The following is a 22,031-nucleotide window of genomic DNA, read 5'->3' on the forward strand; positions in this document are numbered from 1 at the left end:
TTTGTTTCTCATTTTATCAATGTCTTTTCTCTTCTGGACTAGCTAGTATGCTGCTGGGTGTTTTATTCCCTGTCATTTGGAAACTAACTACATTCCTTTGCCCATTGACCATTGACTTTTGTTGTATTATACCTTCTTTTAAAAAGAATACTGGCTTAGCTTTTTTCTGTTTGTTTAAACATTTTCCATTCTTATCATTTTATACCTTCATTATTGCAATTGAAAATGTTTATTACCATTAACATTATCATATTTAAAATCTAGGGGTGTCCCCGACTAAGGATTTTCATAGTCGAATCGGAATTTTCGAATCTTGCTGACAGTCGACTGATAGTCGAATCATATGTTTGGGGGCGGGGCAAAATACATTACCAAGAGTCAAGTCAGACATTAGACAGTCATAATATACTAACTTTAACACACAGGGAAAATGTGTAATGGACGCCTCGCAGATACAAATGGAGTGAATAATGTTTTATGTTTTGATTAAAAGATAGTTAACATTAAACGTCAGCGAAACCCTAAGAATTCACATTTTTTACAATAGTGCCCTCATTATAACGTTATATAGGCTATATGAATATATTTTGAGCTGCGCCCGCTGAATGACCAGTAGAATTAATCATTTGATAGAAGGTTTTTAATCAATGGGATTTAACTCATTTATCTCATATAAAATACGCTTCATTATTTATACAACATAACGTTAATATAACAACTTATAGGCAGGCTAAAACGCCCAGATGCATGAACGTGTCTGCGTCGCTTTGAATGAATTCCTTTTGTGGACGCGTTCTTGACGCAACAACGTGCAGAAACAGGGAACTAAACTCTAAAAATTCACAGCGTTTTATTATAATAGTGTTCTCATTATAATGTTATGGGTATATGACAGTCCCAGTCATAGTTATTACTATTCAGCATAGTTGTTTGTCCTGCTCGCGCTGCACTGAAGAGATAATCACTGTTCAATAAAGCGCTTTACTGCAGCGACTCAACCAAATGCATCTTATACGAGATAAATAATATATACGATATATATAAACCGGCTGAAATGTTTTGAAATCACTTGTATCCTACCTGATCGAAAAAAATCCAGTCTTTCACTCTGTGTCAGTTTGAGTCTTGTTAAAGTTTTAAATCCTTGCCGCCAAAATGCTCCTCTGTAGGTCACGGATTATGGAAAGTGAAATTTAAATCTATAGGGGTGATTGGATTTATTCACGCACGTTAAAATATGTATTTAAAGCTTTTTTCAGATTCTTATTTACAGCATTATCATAATAGGCTGTATATTAACTTATTGGGAGAAAACCGGTAGTTCTATGTGAAATCAGACATTGAGCACCCCCATATAGCCAAAATGGTATGATCATAACACCCCGCGAATATTCGACTGTGAGATTGGGAGTCGAATCAGGCTCCTCGAATCGAAGCATCGAATCCTCACTATTCGGGGTCACCCCTATTAAAATCACACATTTATTATGAGTTTCTCACTGGATTATTCAATCTTCCACACATTTGTTCAGCTTGTGTTTCATGATTAAAGTCCATGGTTCTTTTTTTTTTTTTGCATCTCCATCTATATGTAAGGGATAATCAACGGCTAGCTGTGCATTCATTATTATCCCCTTTATGTCATGGTCATTTCCCAGCATTCACATATTAAAGATGTTAACAATATTTGTGCTGCAATATTTGACCGGAACGATAAAAATGACGGTTATTTTCGTCTGTATTACTATTCAACTTTAATTGTATGTTACTATGGTTACCAATGTTTATAGGAAGCGCATTAATAGAACATAATTAAACTGACCTGGAACTACCTGTGCAGTTAAACGAATTTAATCAACACCTGCCAGCCAATCAGAATCGAGTATTCAGACAGACCATGGCATAAATATATATATATATATATATATATATATATATATATATATATATATATATATATATATATATATAAAATGTCATGACTGAAATTATGGTGTTCTAGATGGGTGGAAAAGTCAGCATCTTAATAAACATACATATCAAATGCATGAGAAACGCAGGTTCCTTCCTTTATACCTTATTCCATGAAAATATATTTATGACTGTTTACCAATTTAAAATGTCAGTCAACTGAATTACATGGTATGCCAATTAAATAATCAAATTAACCACAATTAATTGCATATATCATAGCTGTCACGAATCTGGTCTGCACTTCCGTTCATTCACCACCAGAGGTTACTCGCTCACCACATGGACTTTCACACCACACATCACAATGGACTCCATTTCCCATCATTCACTGCACTGATTGCACACACAGCTGTAGGCACTGATCACACAGCATCACTAATCACACACACTATTTAAACCCTGGACTTTGTTTCCCTCCTGGGGTGCGTTTCCCAAAAGCATCGTTAGCCAACTATGGTCGCAAGTTCCGTCGTTACCAGCATAGTTCAACGATTCGGTGTTTCCCGAAACCATAGTTCAAACGAACGTTCGCAATCAGCGTCACAAACTTGCGTGGTTGGAACTGCAGCCCTCGACCTGTAGTTAGAAGCATAGTTTCTTGTTAATAAGATATATGGGCTTAAATAAATATGTTATTGGGCACAACAAGCAAGCTAACACTATATGTATCTTCCATTCTATCTAAATATAAAATGCATTTTAATTATGTATTTTTGTAAGTGCCATTTTTGAAAAGTGCGCATGTGCATAAATGCCTAAGGGAACACCGGAGTGTGACGTAAGAGGGAACTCGCGATGAATCAAACATCAAATAAAGCAAAATGACAGGGAACAAAAAATAGTAAATAGTCAGTAGGTGCCGTTCAATACAGCAGCATCTTAGAGATCTCTAATCAGTTAAATAACAGAAGTTATTCCTCCAACACATGCGTGTGACGTCATTACCAATGGACCTATGTTGCTGAACCAATGTGGTTCAAACGACGGAGATGCGACCATGTTCGGGAAACAGTCGTGACTAGTTAGTTCGTTTCCAAAACAATGCATCGTACTTTGGTGGTTAATCAGCGAGTTACGTCGTTGTTCGGGAAACGCACCCCTGGCCGAGTATTGTATGCGTTTAGCGCTCTCCTAGCCATAGCAACTCTACAGAGCCCGTGTTTCCTGGATTAACCCTTTCCGTGCCATTCCGTGTTTCTGTTTAGTTCCTGTATTGTCCTGCGTTTTTCACTCCCCTAGTGTCATCTGCTTTATGGAACGTTTGTTATTTTGTAATCTGTGTTCCCTGTATTTACCCCTGTCTCACTGTTCGGACTCTGTTTATTCCCTTGCCTGGATTATAGCCTGTGTTCCCTGGATTATCTCTCTGCCTTGCCCTTTTGGATACTGTTCGCCCATCGTCGACCTTCGCTTGCCCTAGGATTACTCTTTGTCTTGTCCCTGCCATACCTGTTTGCCATTACTCGACCCTGCCTGTATTTATGACCATGCCTGTTAATAAAAGCTTGCATTTGGATCCGCATGTCTCAAGTCTCGTCAGCCCCGTTACAATAGCAAAGCCCAAATTAAAGATAATATTTTTAAAAGATAATATATTAGGTTATTGTGGCAATGAACAGAACATACAAAAAGTGTCCTTATTTATTTACATTTTACAATATATTATCATATTTCGATACCATGTGTGCCATGTTTGATGACATTTAAATAAATAAATAAATGAATGAATGAATGAATAAAATAAATAAATAAATCACAATATTAAGTCACAATATTAACAATCACATTGAAAATGGCCCAAAGGTTATTTTTTAAGACCCCAACCATGTGAACAGTAGTGTATATGGTGTGCATTTTCTTTTTAATTATTATTATTATTTTTAATTTGTTTTTGCATTTTTGTGTTTCATCTCTTTTATCTCTGATAAATAAATAAATAAATAAATAAATAAATAAATAAATAAGTATTATTACACAATATTAATATTAAAATTGCCACCTTTTTTTTTTTGTCTCAGCATTTCAAAGCTTCACTGAAAAACCTCCATTTGTCCAAAACGTCCATTCCCACTAACAATGTGATAGCGGTTATCTGAAGAACGTTTCATGGGTTTTTTAAACCAGGATTTTAGTCTGTTACAGAGCATTTCAAATTACCATATAAATGACAGCAGCCAATCAAGCACAAGTTTAAGTCTGCAGTGATAAAGAGGGATAAATTAAGATCCGTCCCCGTCAAAGCCCCCGACCTCTCATTTATTCAATATGATTAGCAATATTCATATACGTTCCAATGTTGCGATATCTTCTCTGTCAAATAACTGTCAGGTAACAACACATTTGTAAAATCTAATTTTATGCTCAAGTGACTCGTTTTCTCGCTTCTGCAATTTATCACAGCGTTCGCTCTGTTCCTCCCTCTCACACTCCCTCTCGCACACAGCTTTTGTGTTTCTTCCCAGCCCTCCGTGGCTCACTTGCTTTCCATATCTCTAGCATTGCAGGGATTTAAAAAAATTTTTTTTTTTTTTTCTGAAACACTGCACTATTACATTAAACACTTGACAGGATGACAAACACAGGGACATAAACAAAAAAAGTGGCATATAATGTTCGCCCTCCCTTATACAAAGGGGACAAATATATCATACATACCATATATTTTGTATAACATGTCTGCTAAATGAGTGAACATAATAAAACCACAATTGTATTCATTAAGATAAGTGACAACTCTGTGTCCACTTTACTATGACGATTATAACTGAAAAGTTTGTCTTTCAGGCTCGGTCAACACTGTAAAAAAAAAAAAAAAAATTGTTCCAAAAAGTTGTTTCAACTTAAAATAATGTGTTACCACACTGACTTAAAATTTTAGTTTCGTCAACTTGAAATTTTAAGTTACTTGATGTTAATTTAAGGGACAACTGGAATATTTTAGTTGCATAAATTAAAAATTGTAAGTCAGTGGGGTAACAAATTATTTTAAGTTGAAACAACTATTTTTTATTTTTATTTTTTTTAAAGTGAAGTTATATTTATACTGTATCACTGAAACTAATTTTAACAATTATCATCGTTTGCTTGACGTGATATATGGATTTAAATAGATGAAATATAAGCAAGATAAGATGCAGCACATGTGTTATATTTTATTTAAATATCATATGTGCTGTTTGAAATGTCGGGTTAGGTAAGGTTTGTTTGTTTGTCTGTTAGTTTTTAAGAAATTAATATTTCATTATGTGAGGATGCAACAAATTAACCAAAAGTGACAGTAAAGACATTGTTGCAAATAATTTCTATTTCAAATAAATTATTTATTTATTTATTTATTTGTGTTTGTTGTTGTTGTTGTTGTTGTTTACACAACAATATTAAGCAGAATAATTGTTTCCAAAGTTAGTAATGGAGTAATGCCTGATGAAAATTTAGCTTTGCAACTCTGTAATAAATTAAAATTTTAAATATATTCAAATATTAAATTGGAACAATATTTCACATTATTAGGGTTTTTACTGAATTAAATTCAGCCTTGATGAGTATAATATATATGTATTTCTAACAGTTGACCTGTGTATACATTTTATAATTTTTGCATTCTTGTCTTTTATAAATTTCTGTATATATGCCTGAAAAATGATAAAATATATCATATTTTCAGAAAAGTATTTTTTTCTCAAATCAATTTCAATTGCCTGTAAAGGGATTAAATAATTATAAATATGTGTTTTAATTATACATATGCTGTGAATGATTACTTTGCTATTTCAAAATGTATTTCATATTTCAACAAAAGTATTCTCAAATCAGTTAAATAAATGCCAGGTTTCCATTGTGAGTCCTTACCCCATATAGAGTGAGAGTTGCCCAATGGGGCACATTGTCACAAAAGGTCAGCGTGTGTTCATTGAACAGTATCAGTATTTTTCCTGGGTAATACCAAGTGGAAATGTTCAACTGCTTTTTGGTAGTCGAGACTTAAGTTATGTGCCTATACAGATGTCAACTTTCAGAATACAAAATATAGTGCAGCTATAACACTGCAAATGCGGGTTCACCGCTGATATTATACTGCTACACCACAGCCCTTCCATATCAGCAGAGTAACGCTATTGTTGAATGCAGGTGGTTCACTCTGGGTGCCAGACGCCCTGGTCATATTGTGCCAGGTAACCTCTGCCAAACTCTGCAGAACAATGAAGGGCGCAGGCCAAAAAAATAATGGACCCAAAACACATACACGCACACGTACACACACACACACACACACATACACAGAGAGAAAGAACCCGGAGCAGAATCTGGGCCTTGGCATCCATATGCATCAAGAGAGAAAGAGAAGGTAGCGCACAGCAGGCGAAAAGCCAGACTTTTTCATTAGCAGATGCTTTAAGTACATCACCGTGTTCCTGATCTCAACACTCACATCACGTAACTGTGAATACATTTTCTATGATAAATTCACATTATGCAACTGATGCTGATTGGTCAATACAGTGTTCCAATCATGCTAAAATTTACAATACAGTGCAGGATACGTTACTTACAAGTTGTAGTCCGTTACTGATTCTAAATTACATGCCAAAAATTGTAGTTAGTAACGTAATCCATTACATTACACATTTTAGGTAATATAATCTAACTACTTTTAAAAAAAATTTAGATTACTTTTGACCTAACTGTTTTTTTTTTTTTCACATTCATTTAGGACAATGACTGAAATAGGACAATATTGTACTGTATTGATATAAAGAAAAAAAAGAGAAAGAAAATATATTCCATTTGTCCTTATTACAAAATACGAGGTGCGTTAAGAATTACATTATGTCAATGTCTCCCATACTGTGGTTTATGAAGGAACTGCAGGGGCTTTAACAAAAAGCTAGTAATTAATTAAATCATAAAAATCTAAAACTTAAATACATTTTTGTTAAATAACAACAGTCTAAGTAATAAACTTACTAAAAAGATGAAACATTTGATTTGTTTATCTGCATGTCATGTGACCATTAACCAACATCAGAGAGCCGTAAACATGCAAATGTGTTACTTAATTAACTTATTACCTTAAAATCTCAGGGGAGATTTACTTTTTCAAGTAAATATATTGGGTGAAAGAGGTCTGGCTGACAAAAATGGTTTAATAATCTCTGCAATATATCATGTAAATCATAAACAAGATGAATGTGTGCATTTTAATGTGTTTGAAAGACAAACACTTTCCAAATACACAGCAATACATGAATTATCACTCAGTGGGTTATTTAACCAAGCAAAAATTAATGTGTTCATCAGTAGTTGATGCAATGTGTTGAGAAAACACTTCTTAAAATTATTTTTGTAAATCCAGTGGTCAAATTCTGTGTGACCTCTTATTTTCTGTGTAATTAAAGCCATCTGTGGAAGAATGTATGATTCCATATAAGCAGTAGGCTATTTTAAAAAGGAGCATTTAAAACATGAAAAAGAAGAATTAGGGATAATCAATAAATTATTCATAATTCACTACTATTGTGTGGATAATACAGTATGTAATCATGCAATCAACAAAAAAAAAAGTAACTGCAGTCTGATTATGAGTAGTTTGAAATGCAATATAATCTAATTGCAAGTACTTAATTTTATGAAATGCGATTATGCATTATATAATCCTGCATTCATGTATTATGTATTTACTACCAAGCACTGACAACATACAGTAGTAACAGTTAGCTCATTAAAAAACCTATTCAAACCTAGTTTAAATGCATTTTGATACAATTTGCATACTTAATATATTTATTATGATGTAATCATGTTATAAAACCAATAAGCACCTGAAGTTGTGCTCTGCTGTTACTATATTTACAATAAAGCAGAGACACTTTATTGCTTAACTTCATCATACTGTGCCATTGGGGAAGGAAAGGCCAGATTCATTTCTATTAATGCTCAAAAAGTTTATTAATGTGCAGCAAGATTGTCTATAATACCTGGAGAGAGCCTTCCATTAGCAATTCCATTCATCTCACTCTCAGTTTCTCGGTCATCATCAGCTACCAAATAAATAAATGCATCACTCACTTGCTTGTAAAGACCGCAGACGGACAGAACATAAGCAGAGCTATGAAGGAAACATAGATTTCCCAGATTAATAATACAGATCTGAGCTGGACAATGGTCAATTAAGCTTTAAACCGAAGATACAGGAAAGAAAAGGCCACAATCAAAATGTTGCATGCAAATGTTACAGCATCTTTTGTTGGTTAAATTTGTATGGGAAACATCCAATAAGTCAACTGGAGATCTTGCAAGGACTGTAATAAAATGAAGGAGAAAGAGGTGTGTCTGGTGTGAGGAGCAACAGGGGACAAATAGGATATCACTGCCAACAATGGCACTGTTTTTTCCCCCACAAAATTACATTACTGCAAGATAAATGACTGTAAAATATGGAGAGACATAAATCACAAGTATGAAGTGAGAGGACACAGTGTTCTGCATCTCTGCTATCGTTTTTCTAAAGACATGGCTCTGTCAAAAAATAATTTCTGTCATCATTTACTCATCATTTCAGATCTTTCTGGTGGAACACAAAAGGAGATTTTTTGAAGAGTCCTCATGCTGTTCCTTTTCATATAATTATTGCAACAAAAACAAGCATATCTGTCAAGCTCCATATAGGACCAAAACATGATATAAAAGCAGCCGAATGAAACATAAAAATAGTTTATTTGAATCATGAGCCCTGTGGTCAAAATTGTGAAATATAAACACATAATTGCAATATAAAGTTTGCATCTAGCAATACAAAAAAACAGAAACTGTGAGATATAAATTTAGAATTGTGAGAAAATAATCTAAAGGCCTGTTCACACCAGGAACGATAACCATACAGATAACGATAAAGATATAGTTGTAAAAATCGTTCTCAATATTAAAGAATAGCAGATTCCACACCACAATTATAACAATAAAGGCACAAAGAAACGATATTGTTGGAATCACTTTCAGAATGATTTTTTTTTTTTTTTTTCAGCGATAAAAATATTGACAGCCAATCAGAATCCATCCTGTTGTCAACAAGCTTGAGAATTTAAAGAGGTAGACGAGTATGTGCTGAGAATAAACAGATGATATGGTCCGCTGGTATGGATGCTAATGTAGTTATCTTTATAGTTATCGTTCCTGGTGTGAACGGGCCTTAAATTGTGAGATAAGTCAACGTTACTTCATTCGTTCATTCCATGGCAGAAACAAACATTCATTTCATAGCATTATTCAAAAGTTTGAGCTTTTCAAACTTGCATCAGTCACACCGAACTTAAAAATGTACTTTCTCTTGTCATGTGAAAATAACAATAGAGGACACAGGCCAAAAGGATTAATTATTATTATTATTATTATTATTTTTTATTTATTTTTTTGTGGCAACTGCTCACTATATAATTGTGCTGTATGGAAAAGAGCAACATTATTAATCTTCCAAATATCTCCTTTTGTACTCCATGGGCAAAAAAAAAAGGTGAATAAGTGATGATATAATTTTCTCTGTGAACTTAAGTGCGAGTTAATTAACTGTAAAAACAGGAAATTGATGTAAATCTTAGGTGCAAAGTGAGCAGCGGCTGTGTTCTACATCTCAGCGGATCATTTTTTCAAGTTGCTTTTTAAGTGTCTTACAGTTTGTCATTCCATTCAACCGAGTATTGACAAAACCACTTGAGACACAAGCCACTGTTTAGCTTCACAGGATAGAAAAGGCTTAAAGGTTTAAAACCGAAAACAAGCTCGTGCATGTGTGTGTGTGTGTGTGTGTGTGAAAGACAGTGGCAACGGGAAAGACAAAGAGAGAGAAGGGGAAACCAAACATTGTGGGTGTATGTGTGCGCGTGCAGGGATTTATTGTAATAGGCCCGTCCGTCGCTTAGGGGCATCATTTTCATTAAGGCGACATGAGGGGCTCTTTTAATTCCCAAGTCCTGAACCAACAGCAGCAGGCCTAGACATTACCTGAGGGTCAAACGCTCCCACGATGAAAATGGATCTCCAAATCAGAGATCACAAGGTTAGATAACCACTAAGCACTACCAATACTCGAGCTAGTGTAATTGTCATTGATTTTACACTTAGGGAAGCAATTAATATTTAGACAGAGTTTGGCCAGTGAATAACAATTCCTATTTTACAAGCAGATGGGTGACATTGTTTACCCATTCCACTTGATTAGCGATCTATGCTAACCTCGCCGGTTCCCGTTTGTGTTTGTAGCAAGACTTCGTAGCCGTGCATCTTCTCCCGCCATAACATCCTAACCACCGCCATCATTGCTCTTCATAAATGTTAATGAAATCGTAAGGGTCTTAATGACAAATCCTTTTCACTTTTACTGTTGTGTGAAATGTGAAGGTGAAGATGTCTATAAATCTATGCCGGCTACCGCAGAGTCCTCAGGTTTGGAGTGATAAATTAAATGTTAAATTTACAGTGGGTTACTGCAGAAACTGTGCCATCATCTCTTCAAGATTTGAGTTTAAAGAATAGCATTCAGTATTGAAAATCAATGAACAGTCAGCACAGATATGTGAAAGAACCATTGCGGTGGCACAGAGGACTTTATTATTGAACTAACACAAATGGCCTGTCAGCTGAAGCCACTGTGCCTTGTATCTTTCGAAAAGACGAGGCGCGTGCCGTCACGCAGCAGGTGATATATTGCTATTGGACAAAGTACGGCTATGTACTAGTGTACTGCTTATGCACATTATCCTACTGAATACTGCCTGTTATTTATTGTGAAACAGTATGAAGTATGCAGCAAAAATCTTTCAAACTGTAGTCATATGAACCCACTGTAATGCATTTTTAGTTAGGCATCTCAGAAACATTTCTGGCAACTGGGCCAGTGAAGTGATGCTCATTTTTCAGTTTGAATCTTTTAATTTATTCAAAATGAATTACAAATGCTATTAAAACATACAGTGACTTATCTAAAGTTACATAATAAAATAACAACAATCAAACCAGATTTTCTGTTTATTTATTCATTATTGACATAACATGGTATGTGTGTATACAGTATATACAAAGTATAAACTAAACTGTGAGAAAAAAAAAAGAAGTCAGAATTGTGAGATAAAATGTTGTTATTATTATTCATTAATTATTTTTATAAAAAAAAATAATAATAAATAAAAAAAAACAGTGACATGTAGCCTTGGAGGTTAAACCTTGGAAAAGTAAAAAAAAAAAAAGATGCTCTATGATGTTAACCCCAGGGAAGTGATATTACTGCTGTTTCATTTGTCACATTAAATTAGCAAATGCAGTAGCACATTCTGGTGTTACATGCATAAATGAAACCTTTATATATACTATTTTATTTCAACAATAATAGGTAAAATGACTTATAAACATACTCATCATATATCCAGAAACCAAAGCAGATTCACCTGCATACAGCACAGGGACTGAGCCAACATTAACCCAGGTGAATGAACAGGTTACTCCACTTTCAAGGTGCAAGAGGACGGGACTAAATATAAAAACTGGCCTACTTATTACTAAAGAGACCATTCCCATGCAAACTTAATGCAGACAAATGGACAGAGGGTCCAGTGCATGTCATTTGGGACACCCCTGGCTAATTTCTAGGACAGGAGCTACTGAAATGGAAATTGAGCATGCCTTACTTTGATCGCTCACACACCCCCTGGAACAAACGCAATAATGAGCGGATGACTTTGGGACCACCTTCCGGCCCGCTTGCTCTGTACTCACAAATAGCAGAACCACTAACATTTTAACAAAGTGCTCACATTAACATGACTGAAACTGGGTGAACAGAATTTGTTTTTAGAATTTTATTGCAGACAAAAACAGGTCAACTCCACATATGATACTTTTGAAACTCAACCATATATAATCAATAAATCACTGTATAGTGAGTATGGCAGTAACGCATATGGGCTTTATGGGTACAGCCTACATTTAGAGGACTACTGGGAAATCACTGAAGAGGCATTAGATGTTTAGAACCTCTTTTTTAAAGCATGAATGTTCCTTCTCTTAGCATTATTGGCACTCCAATTTTCTTTTTTTTCTTACTATTTTTTTTTTTTTTTTTTTATCAGACTAAGCTTTTTCAAAACCTGCCACCTGTTATGCTGCAATAAGTCTGGCAAGGTGGATGTTTATGTGCAACAGTATACAGTACCATGTGTGGTTTGAGTCTTGAATAAGTGGTTTGTTAACTCGGTATCACCACACAAACTTGTTTGCTCATGCTAAACTGGGCATCACAATGCAACTGATTTCAGTTGTTGCCAGGGCAGTACTATATGGTTGCTTGGGTGTTTTCTGTTTTTTTTGGATGATAGCTTAAAAGGATAGCTGACCCAGAAATGTACAGTTTGTCATCATTTACCCTCATGTTGAGTTTTGTTCTTCTGTTAAACACAAAATAAGCTATTTAGAAGAATGTTGGGTACCAACGAGTTAATGGTAGCCATTGACTTCCCTAGCGTGGAAAAAAAAAAAGTTACTATGGTTCAAAATAGCTTATTTTGTGTTTAACAAAAGAAAGAAATGTATACAAGTTTGGAACAGCATGAGGGTGAGTAAATTATAACAGAATTTTCAATTTTGGGTGAACTATCCCTATGATCAAAGTCAAAAGTACTCAGACCCAAGTCTTTCAGTGCAAGTCTAATGGACTAAATCTTTTGCTATTTTATCATCTGCAAGGCAAATATAATAAGTTTAGAAAAGCAATACTGAACACATGCTGAACAACCAGCATGATTTGAGGCATCATTCAGTTTCACAGAACAAACAAAGCAAGACTGCTTAAACAGTGAAGACGAACATAGGGTTAAACGTTTGTTTTAGCCATAGTTCATCCAAAAATGGATTTCTTTTGTAAATCCACACCCATATATAATAGTTTTTTGAGTTTGTCATTTGTTATATTATTATCTCAGTCCTTTCAGATTTTCTCAAGCATCTTTACTGCAAATTCGGCAACATCTTTTCGAAGCGGATCACACACTTTTTCCCCCCACTTAGGCATGCACAATGAATTTTAATATAACCTGACATGATTTAATATTTACTTTCACTGGGATTCACACATGAGCAATTGACGCGAGTCCTCAGAGACACGTTTCATTACCTGTTCAGGTCAATTTAAACAAGTGTATTACTTATCTGTGCTCAACACTCTTCATGGAGGAACCTTCTGCCTCACCAGAGAGAAATTAATGCAGAGAGTCACGAAACAATGTGGAGATAACACAGGGACGCCCATACTCCCACCCCCAGCATCATATGAGGTTAATACTAATAGACCCTTGCCCTTGCCATAATATATAGTCCAACATTTAATGCTGAAATTATTTTGGTATGCCTCAGTGAATGCATTTTGGACGACAACCAGAAACACCATTAGACCACTTAGAGGAGGAAAATCCATTAACTTGGAATTTTATTAAAAACCTGCCCATAAAGGCCTTTTTTACACACTTGGATAAAAAACAAACAAACAAAAAAATTAGAACTAACTACTGACAATAATAACAATAATGATAACTGCAACAACAATAATATTAAAAGTTATAATGAGCCATCCATGATGAATCCACTTACACTGAACTATTACAAAATAATCAGTGATATAAAATGATTGTTGAAAATGGATGAATTATTTCTTCATTTCTTTCTCCATCCATCCATCTTTAAGGCTGTCATTCTACGTTTGTTTTGACAATTAAAACGTATAACTATATGAATTTCTTTGAATTTCAAATCCGTTTAATTTGACTTCCCTACACTTGTGACTGTAAATGAGTTAAAATCAATTTTGATGTTGCAATGTTGCTTGGCAACCTGCCATCGTAGGATATATAACATCATACCGTCCATCCCTATTATCAAGTAATCAAATAAAAGCTCCACCTGCTAAACATCAGAACCCACTTAGAGACATGATCTGACCTATATTGAATATGTTAATTTCATAATCAAAGGTAACTGTGGGAAATCAGTCCCAATGTAAGCGCCGGATGCTTTGTCGGACAATCCAGTATCTCAGAGCAGATTCTCGCACAATTGTTAGAAGCAGCAGTCATGCTCATTGCACAGCACAAATTGTTCACTCTATTCTCTCTGATCTCTGACATACAGCAGGCTACCAAACTGACAGCTCGGACGCCTGACGCTTGACATGCCGCAATGTTTTGTTAGAAGAGTGCAGAATCTTTGCTCAGCCCACATGCAACGTTTTATCGTACTGAGGTCCGGAAAAAACTAAATCAACATCTGTACGGTAGTTCTTCTGCATATATTCCTAAACTGTTGTTAAGGGGATTTTGCTTCCTTATCTCCTTATATACGGGGTAATAATGAAGTTAATCGCCACTGTAGCTGTGGTGAATTTAATGAAAGACGCTGTTTGTAAAAATTGAGCATTTAGAGGCTCGCTGAAAACAGCTGCGGCTGAAACTATCACAGCCTGTAATCTTCAGATGGCATTGAGGAACTCTGAAGGAAGGGATGGAAGTACATGAAGCTTATCACAAACAAACTGCACTTTTTTTATTGTATTGTATTGTTACAGACAGGCTAAACAATTTACCAAGTGCCCTCTCGTATTTTAGCCACGCTTGTTTTGAATTAATGCAATGTTGTTGCAAATATCAGTGAAAAAACAAAAGACTTTAATATTGTAAATCATTTTCAAGAGCAACCCTGCAACTATAACGTTCCCGCTAACATTTATCTGGAGCTTTAACATTTGAGGTAATTCACAGCGGTGCTGCAAACAGCAAACATTATTTGTTTTAAACAAGGGCCAATAAAATACCTGGGGTCTAGTGGGAGTAAGCAGAAAACAGGAATTGCTGGAAAACAAGAGGCCTGGTGTGGCATTTGAGAAATCGGTTGAGGGAATAGAGGGTGAACACAACGCTGAATTGAATAATAACAACCACATCAGGCTCAGAACTCTACAGGCACAAGGCTGACAAGTTCATTACCACTGGAAGTCGCCTGGCTGCAGGATTTTTGATGGAACACTATTGCTGCGTTTTTATCCTCTGAAATTGCTCTGTGTGCAACCACACACAAGCCACAATCTAGTAATGTGATGTATAAGCCAGGCAAAATGTTTAGAAATGCATTTCAATTAAATTACTTGAAATTATTGTTCAAACATTGACAGATATAAATATTATAGGTTAATAAATATGCATATTATACAATATAGCACTATATATATATATATATACACTATGTATAATATGTGTATTTATAATAATGTTTATATTGACCTGTTGTCAACACTTAAATGTCTCCCAGTAGTCTAACAGGGAGTTTAACAGAGAGTTTAACATTTTAAAGTGAAGAATAAAAAAAAAAAATTAAATTAATAAAACTGTTTTAATATTTTGTATTAATAAATTAATATGAGAATATTATAACTATCAAATATTATATTTTAAAGTACAATTGTATTATTGCAATATAAATATATTACTGACTCTTTATTTTTATATTTTATAACCTAATAATAATAATAATAATAATAATAGTATGGAATATATTATTATTATTATTCAATTGACTGGGTTCCTAAAACGTTAAATGTCAATAAATGTAATGTCATTAACATTGTATTAAATGATTGAAATATTAGCATCAATCATTATAAAATCTCAAGGGGTACTTCAAGAAAATATTTTATGTCAAAGGGCTCCAGCTGACAGAAAGTCTGAGGAATCCCTGCTTTAGAACATCACTCAGCATGAGCACACGTCGTCTGTCCTTCTAAGGACTTACATGCCAAATGAACGTTGGACCATTTTAATATTATGCATTTTAATTAATTCAATTATGCATTGTAATATTCATCAGTACAATATATATATATATATATATATATATATATATATATATATATATATTTTTTTTTTTTTTTATAACATTCACTGCTCTTTTCAAGTGTCCAATTAAAACGACACTGAATTGAATATGAATGTAGTGCTATTAAGCACTTTTGAGTAGTTTTCGACCAGGTTTTTACAGTATCTAAATTGGCTTTTAGTGATTAAGTGAAAGGAAATTATTTGGGAAAAAAGACGGGGAATGTGATCAAACCTGCAAAGCTCGTTCACAAACCACTGAACCTCAGCTCCGACATTTACTTGAGCAAAATGGCATGAGAGACTGCACTATATTGTAAATATAGTTATGGTTAAAATGCCGTTACACTCGCTGTAAGAGGTACCGCAAGCAGAGTGATACGATTACAAACTGTGAAATGTGATATATTAGTATACTTGCTATAGGTTTATTATTTTGATTCAGCATTAGTTTCTAGTAATTACACATTATTGACTGTTATTAGTATCTTATTATACGTTATTAATCTGTTATAACATGTAACAAAGACAAATTAAACTAAAACACTTAATAAGTGAAATATAACCCAATTCTTGCAAAGAATAATCTCCAAATTCAAAATTCATTTTTCATGGCCCACAACAATAACATATTGACCAATCAGAATCCAGAACCAGAACTATGTATTATAACATGGTATCTTAAAGAGTCAACATATATTTGCTGCCCTCGTATCTCCCGCCATCAAAAGGCCTAATTGTTCACCCCGCCGATTTCACCACGGTAAAGAATAGGAGTACAGCAGGGAAGCAGCTCTGAAATTTGCCAATTTCAAGGGTGCCCCTCAGATCAAGAGAAATGTGAAGATCTAGTCTGGGGAGTGATGAGCAGCAGGCTTGTCATGCTCCATGAACCGGCCTTGATATACTGCTGATATATAGCCTGAATGTCTGTGGTATAAATTGAAGTATTCAACAAGAAAAAGACAAGAAAGAAAAAACACCTCGACAAAGCCTGCTATTATGCTCAACAATCAGACCTCTTTGTTGGCTTGTGCCAGCACAGGTTGAAATATACAGTGGGATGAAATGAATCACACAAAAGCATCAGAAATCTATGTTTGAATCAGGGAAGATTAGGGTGCGCCTTGCAATTGAAATTATGAGCCATTTGGATGCCTACAATTTTCCAGCTGAATGGAAGGCGAAGTGGCACGTCGCTCGCTTTTCTCTGCGCTCTTTGTTCCTGCGCGCCGCCTGCTCCAGATTCCCTGCTTTACCTGCCTCGCCAACACACGTGTCATCACTGATATTCTGCATTACCCTTTTCAAATTGATGTTGGGGTATATTCATATTCCTGTTCAAGTCTCTGACGGTACTCGATCATCTGATGCACTGTATGTGTGTTTGTGATAGTATAGATAGTGCTGAAGAAGTGCTCAGGAGATCTCGGTTTGTCTCCACACACATAAACCGGTTTGTCATGTTTCCCTTCTCAGACACTTTTCTTTAGCAACAGTATTCATTAACGGCACAACTTGTGCTCTGGTGCAAATGTTTGACACGCTTGACACGCTTCATGTTGATGTTATGTAGTGTTTTCACAGTTGTGTTCACAACCAGCAGTCCACTGTAAATATATCCGCATGAGACTTGGTCTGTTCAATAATTCATATCTCAATATTTCCCTGCATATGAATCCCTACTGTCACTGCGAAAATTAAGGTGTATTTGTGAGGTCATTTAATGATTATTTTGGCTGTTTTTGTTTTTTGCTTTAGTGGTGCTTGTTGGTGCAAACCTCATTGTCATCATTTTAGAGTGTTGTGGTGGTTGCCATTTCATTGTTACTCTAAATATTTGCAAGGCACCTATTCAATGAAACTTCCTTTTTTGTTTCTGCCATAAAACACAAACATGCTTTCTTACAATTTTAGTAATAACACAGCTTTCTTAAATAAGGCATGCAATTTTGGTAAACATGTCCGTAGCACAAATGGTCTTCGGTTTTATGATCTGAAAAGGAAAAAAAAAAAAAGCATGCATACATAAACCCTGCAAATGTGCAATAGCAATAATAATTGATTACCTAAATATTTCACATATCTAATCCTGATCAGCTCAGCATGTTTGATACATTTTACATACAGTGCAGGATGTAGCCTAATTTGCTTTTCACACACACACACACACACACACACACACACACAAATCTCACAATCTTGGCCGAAACAGGAAAATTCTCTCATTTTGCACTTTGCTGCTTATTTTGCAATGCCATGCATCAGTGATTGCTGTATTTTGTGGTCAGTGTGGTCAACAACTCAATATGCAATGAAAAAGGGTCATGAAACATCTGACCTTTAATACTGTTCTGCTACTTACGGGGATTAGTTTTGGACAGTTTCTGGATCGGTAGGACTACACTGAGCAGGAAGCATGCTGATTTAGCCTGTGTATTGTCTATTGTGATTTATCACAGTTATGTTTAGAGTAAATTTGTTTGTCTGGGAGCTGGTAAGTGTTGCTTTAGGTTCTTGACTACTGACACAAACATTTCGTTGTTAATCAAATCAAACTCGTCATGTTCGAAATGGAATTTTACAAAGTTTACTGCAGTAAACACCGAACACAACCAACTATGTACTTTTTTTTTTTTTTTAAATAGTATGTGGAACATTCGTCACACAACCTCATTGCAAACAGTATGCTTGATTCAACTAGTGGTATCCTTTTGAATTATTATTATTATTCATTTATTTTTTAATTGGGTCTTATATTTACAATTGTAACATATTTAGAATGGTGGCTGATATTCCTTGCATTACATCACATAACGTAAACATTGTGCCCTAATTCTAAATAGACTTATTAAATATTAAATAAATGATTTATTGGACTGTCATTACATATTTATTCCATTATTCTGTAAACTTTAGTTTAAGGTCTCTTAACTAGTTGCTTATTAGCATGCATATTACTAGAATATTAGCCATTTATTAGTAGTAATTAAGCACATATCAATGCCTTATTCTACATCCCTAATCCTACCCAATACCTAAACTTAACAACCATCTTACTAACTATTAATAAGCAGCAAATTAGGAGTTTATTGAGGGAAAATTATAATATTAAGATTAATTGAAATTAGGGGTGTGAACGTTAACGCGTTAACGCATACGATTAATCAAAAAATTGTAACGCGTTAATATTTTTTTAGCGCAAATTAATCGCTTGATAAGGTTTGACACCAACTTCTTCCCATCATCGCAGCGCGGAAGGTTATCTATCATTGTGTGATGAGGGTACAGCGAGCCAGTGTTGCCAGGGCAGCGGCACAAGTGGGCTATTTTGAAAATACAGTTGCGGGAAAAATTACAGAGCCATGGTTTGCGGTATTTTGGGCTACTTTTATAATGGACCTCGACCGCCCAAAGTGTATATAGACAAATAAAAATTAAAATAGATCCTTTTACTAATGTGTATTATACTTGGAATGTATCCCTGGCGATTTAAGAACGGAGAGGTGGTTGTAACATCAAACAACGTGAGTTTCAGCAGAGCATACATGTTAAGGCTTTTACACAGCAGAAATAAACATGACAACAGCCACTATAGATTATATAAGATAATAAACACACGATTATGATGTGAATGTGTACATCTGAAATGTTAATTTGTGCAGCGATATAAAAGGCTATACATAGCATATTTTAACAACAGTAAACGACCAAATTACACATGTGATCGCAAAAGGAAGTTATTACAAACACTCGATGGTGGTTTGAAGTGAGTTCTGAGTAAAAGTGTACTATTAATCTCATAAATTGTGTTATGTAGCATGATGCTAATGTTACCTCTAATCCAGCTGCAGAACAGGTCCAATTCTTCTTCATAATGCATTTTGTCATAATACTTCACGTAAGGTCGCAAGAGATGTTATGTTGTATTTATTTAGAAATACTTTTGATAATAGTTGGGTAAATGTATATTGGGATTGAAGTGATGTGGCTTGGTAAACGTTTTATTGCCAGTATAAAGGCTGATAATGGCTGAATAAAAACAAAAGAATCATGATAAAAGAGTAATAAGGATTATGTCTTAAACTAGTTTCCTTAAACTAGTTTGTCATGCATTTCTTTATTTCAACACATTTACAAGTAAATCCTAGTATTGTAAATGTGCAATTAATCATGATTAATCACAGCCCATGACTGTGATTAACGCGATTAATTGTTTTAATCGATTGACAGCACTAATTAAAATATATTGGGTAATTTGTTCCCTCTCTCATTGCTTGAAGCCAATTAAACACTTTAAAAAAATGAATTATTAATAATAATAATAATAATAATAATAATAATACAAACCTGTGAAATTTACTGTAAAAAGAAAAACGGACAACTTTACGATAAAATATGGTATAAACTATGTATTACAGATGCATTCAATCTATCTATCCTGATGTTTTAATTGGAGCAACATATAGGTCAAGTTGTGAGGAGAACTGGTGTATTCATAAAATACAGAATAAATAAGTAATTCTTATACACTATAAGCTTTTAAGTGCCAAAGCATCAAAGCAGAAGCACATTTTATTGTATATTGTGCAAACATCTAAGCTCAGTGTCTTGAAACACATGAAAAAAATGTGATCCCATAAGCGAAATTGTCGCTGTTGTTGCGTATCTGCTAGCACAGACATAATGACATGCATGCATGTTCATCGCTCGATTTGTTTCTAAGGCTTTTCTGCTGAGAAGGAACTAAACAAACTGAAGCTCGCCATCTGTCTGTGCGTCAGGCTCCTGAAGCTCTGAAAACAACATACGCGCTTCTCTTCCACGGGTGACAAGTGTTGGGTTTGTAAGGGACGTTTTAAGGATGGACATCATCCATTATTGGTTTCTCCTGAGAGACATCGAGTGACAGCGGTTGATGAAATACCGTCTACACCTGGTTGGTTATTGTTTGTGTGTCGTATAATAATTCTCAACACTCCAGTGCGCTGTATTACAAAGAGGACAGTGAAAAAAAAGGCAGGTTGGAAGACATCGGGAGATGATGCAACAAATTTAATGCATCTTCTGAGAGCAGAAGTCAAAGTCGTGACTTTATGTTCTGAGTCAATTTCGAACTTCCTGACCTCATGAAAAGGAGGCAGGTAGGTAATCGGTGTGCAAACTGGCAGACATCGCTACTCTAAAGAGAATATGTCTGTCACAGCAGCTTGTTCATTTTTCCTTCTGAATGAACTTCAATCCAATAAATCATCATTATCGCACAGAAAAGGATCATGTTCGAACCGGATTTATGCGGGATGGGCTGTCTAAGCACATTAAAAGTGCCATTTTGCAACATGAACATGCTTCTTTTCATATTCCTGCAGATTTCCTGTCAGCAGCTTCACATGCCGTTCACACAGTCGTATGCATGTCCCTCGTGTGGTCTGTCACACAGCTGCATTAAAGACTCCAGCGTTAACTCTGTTACCTACTGTCAGACTCTCCTCCATTTTGTGAAAAACACCAAACGCTAAATCTGAAAGTCGAATGTTCTCGCCTCATGTAGTTTCATTAAAAACAGAGTAGCACAGACAGGCACTATTTCATAAAGAGCTTAAAGACATAGTCAAATCAAAAAAAGTCTACTTATTTAGGGTTAGTTCACCCCTAAACAAATCAAACAATGTTATCATTTACTCGCTCTCGTGCACAGAACCCCACACATGACATGTGGAGGAATAAAAAAAGATGACCATGATTTAACTAAAATGAAGGAATGCATTAATAAAAAATGACCACAATAGTGGGTATAATTTGTGGGGTTTAATTCTAAACCACAATTTCTAATTCTTATTTCTCATGTCTGTACTTGTGTCATTCCAAACCCTCTATTTTATTTTTTTTATTTTTTTATTTTTTTTGAGCCATGAAATTATGCAGAAGAACAGTGGATAGTGATTTATACTAGAATAATCAAAATACCATATTCTACATAATATAAGCCATTATGTTGCTTATAATGAATGCCGTTATAATTTGCGTTTGTTTTATACTTATAGTTTTCATGTTCTGTTGTGAAGTGAGAGGATGTTTACATTATTTTACTATTATTCCAGAATTTAATAATAAAATGTGGCTTTCGTTCCAGAAAAAAAAAACACTTTATATTAG

The 22,031-nt window shown here is 34.8% G+C and overlaps 1 protein-coding gene across 4 annotated transcripts in view; it reads right to left on the minus strand.

Moving 5' to 3' along the window:
• The window catches only part of grik3 (glutamate ionotropic receptor kainate type subunit 3), a 140,112-nt gene that overhangs the window by 80,792 nt on the left and 37,289 nt on the right, over window positions 1-22,031 (minus strand). Inside the window, exon 1 of one of the 4 annotated variants that reach the window (XM_058746119.1) lies at window positions 1,081-1,375. The exons of the other annotated variants lie outside the window; for them this stretch is intronic. The gene's annotated coding sequence lies outside the window, so the exon portion shown is untranslated. Of the gene's footprint in view, window positions 1-1,080; window positions 1,376-22,031 lie in introns of those variants that run through there. 4 annotated transcript variants of the gene reach the window in all.

This window comes from Onychostoma macrolepis, chromosome 16, assembly GCF_012432095.1.
Source record: "Onychostoma macrolepis isolate SWU-2019 chromosome 16, ASM1243209v1, whole genome shotgun sequence".
Lineage (NCBI taxonomy): Eukaryota > Metazoa > Chordata > Actinopteri > Cypriniformes > Cyprinidae > Onychostoma > Onychostoma macrolepis.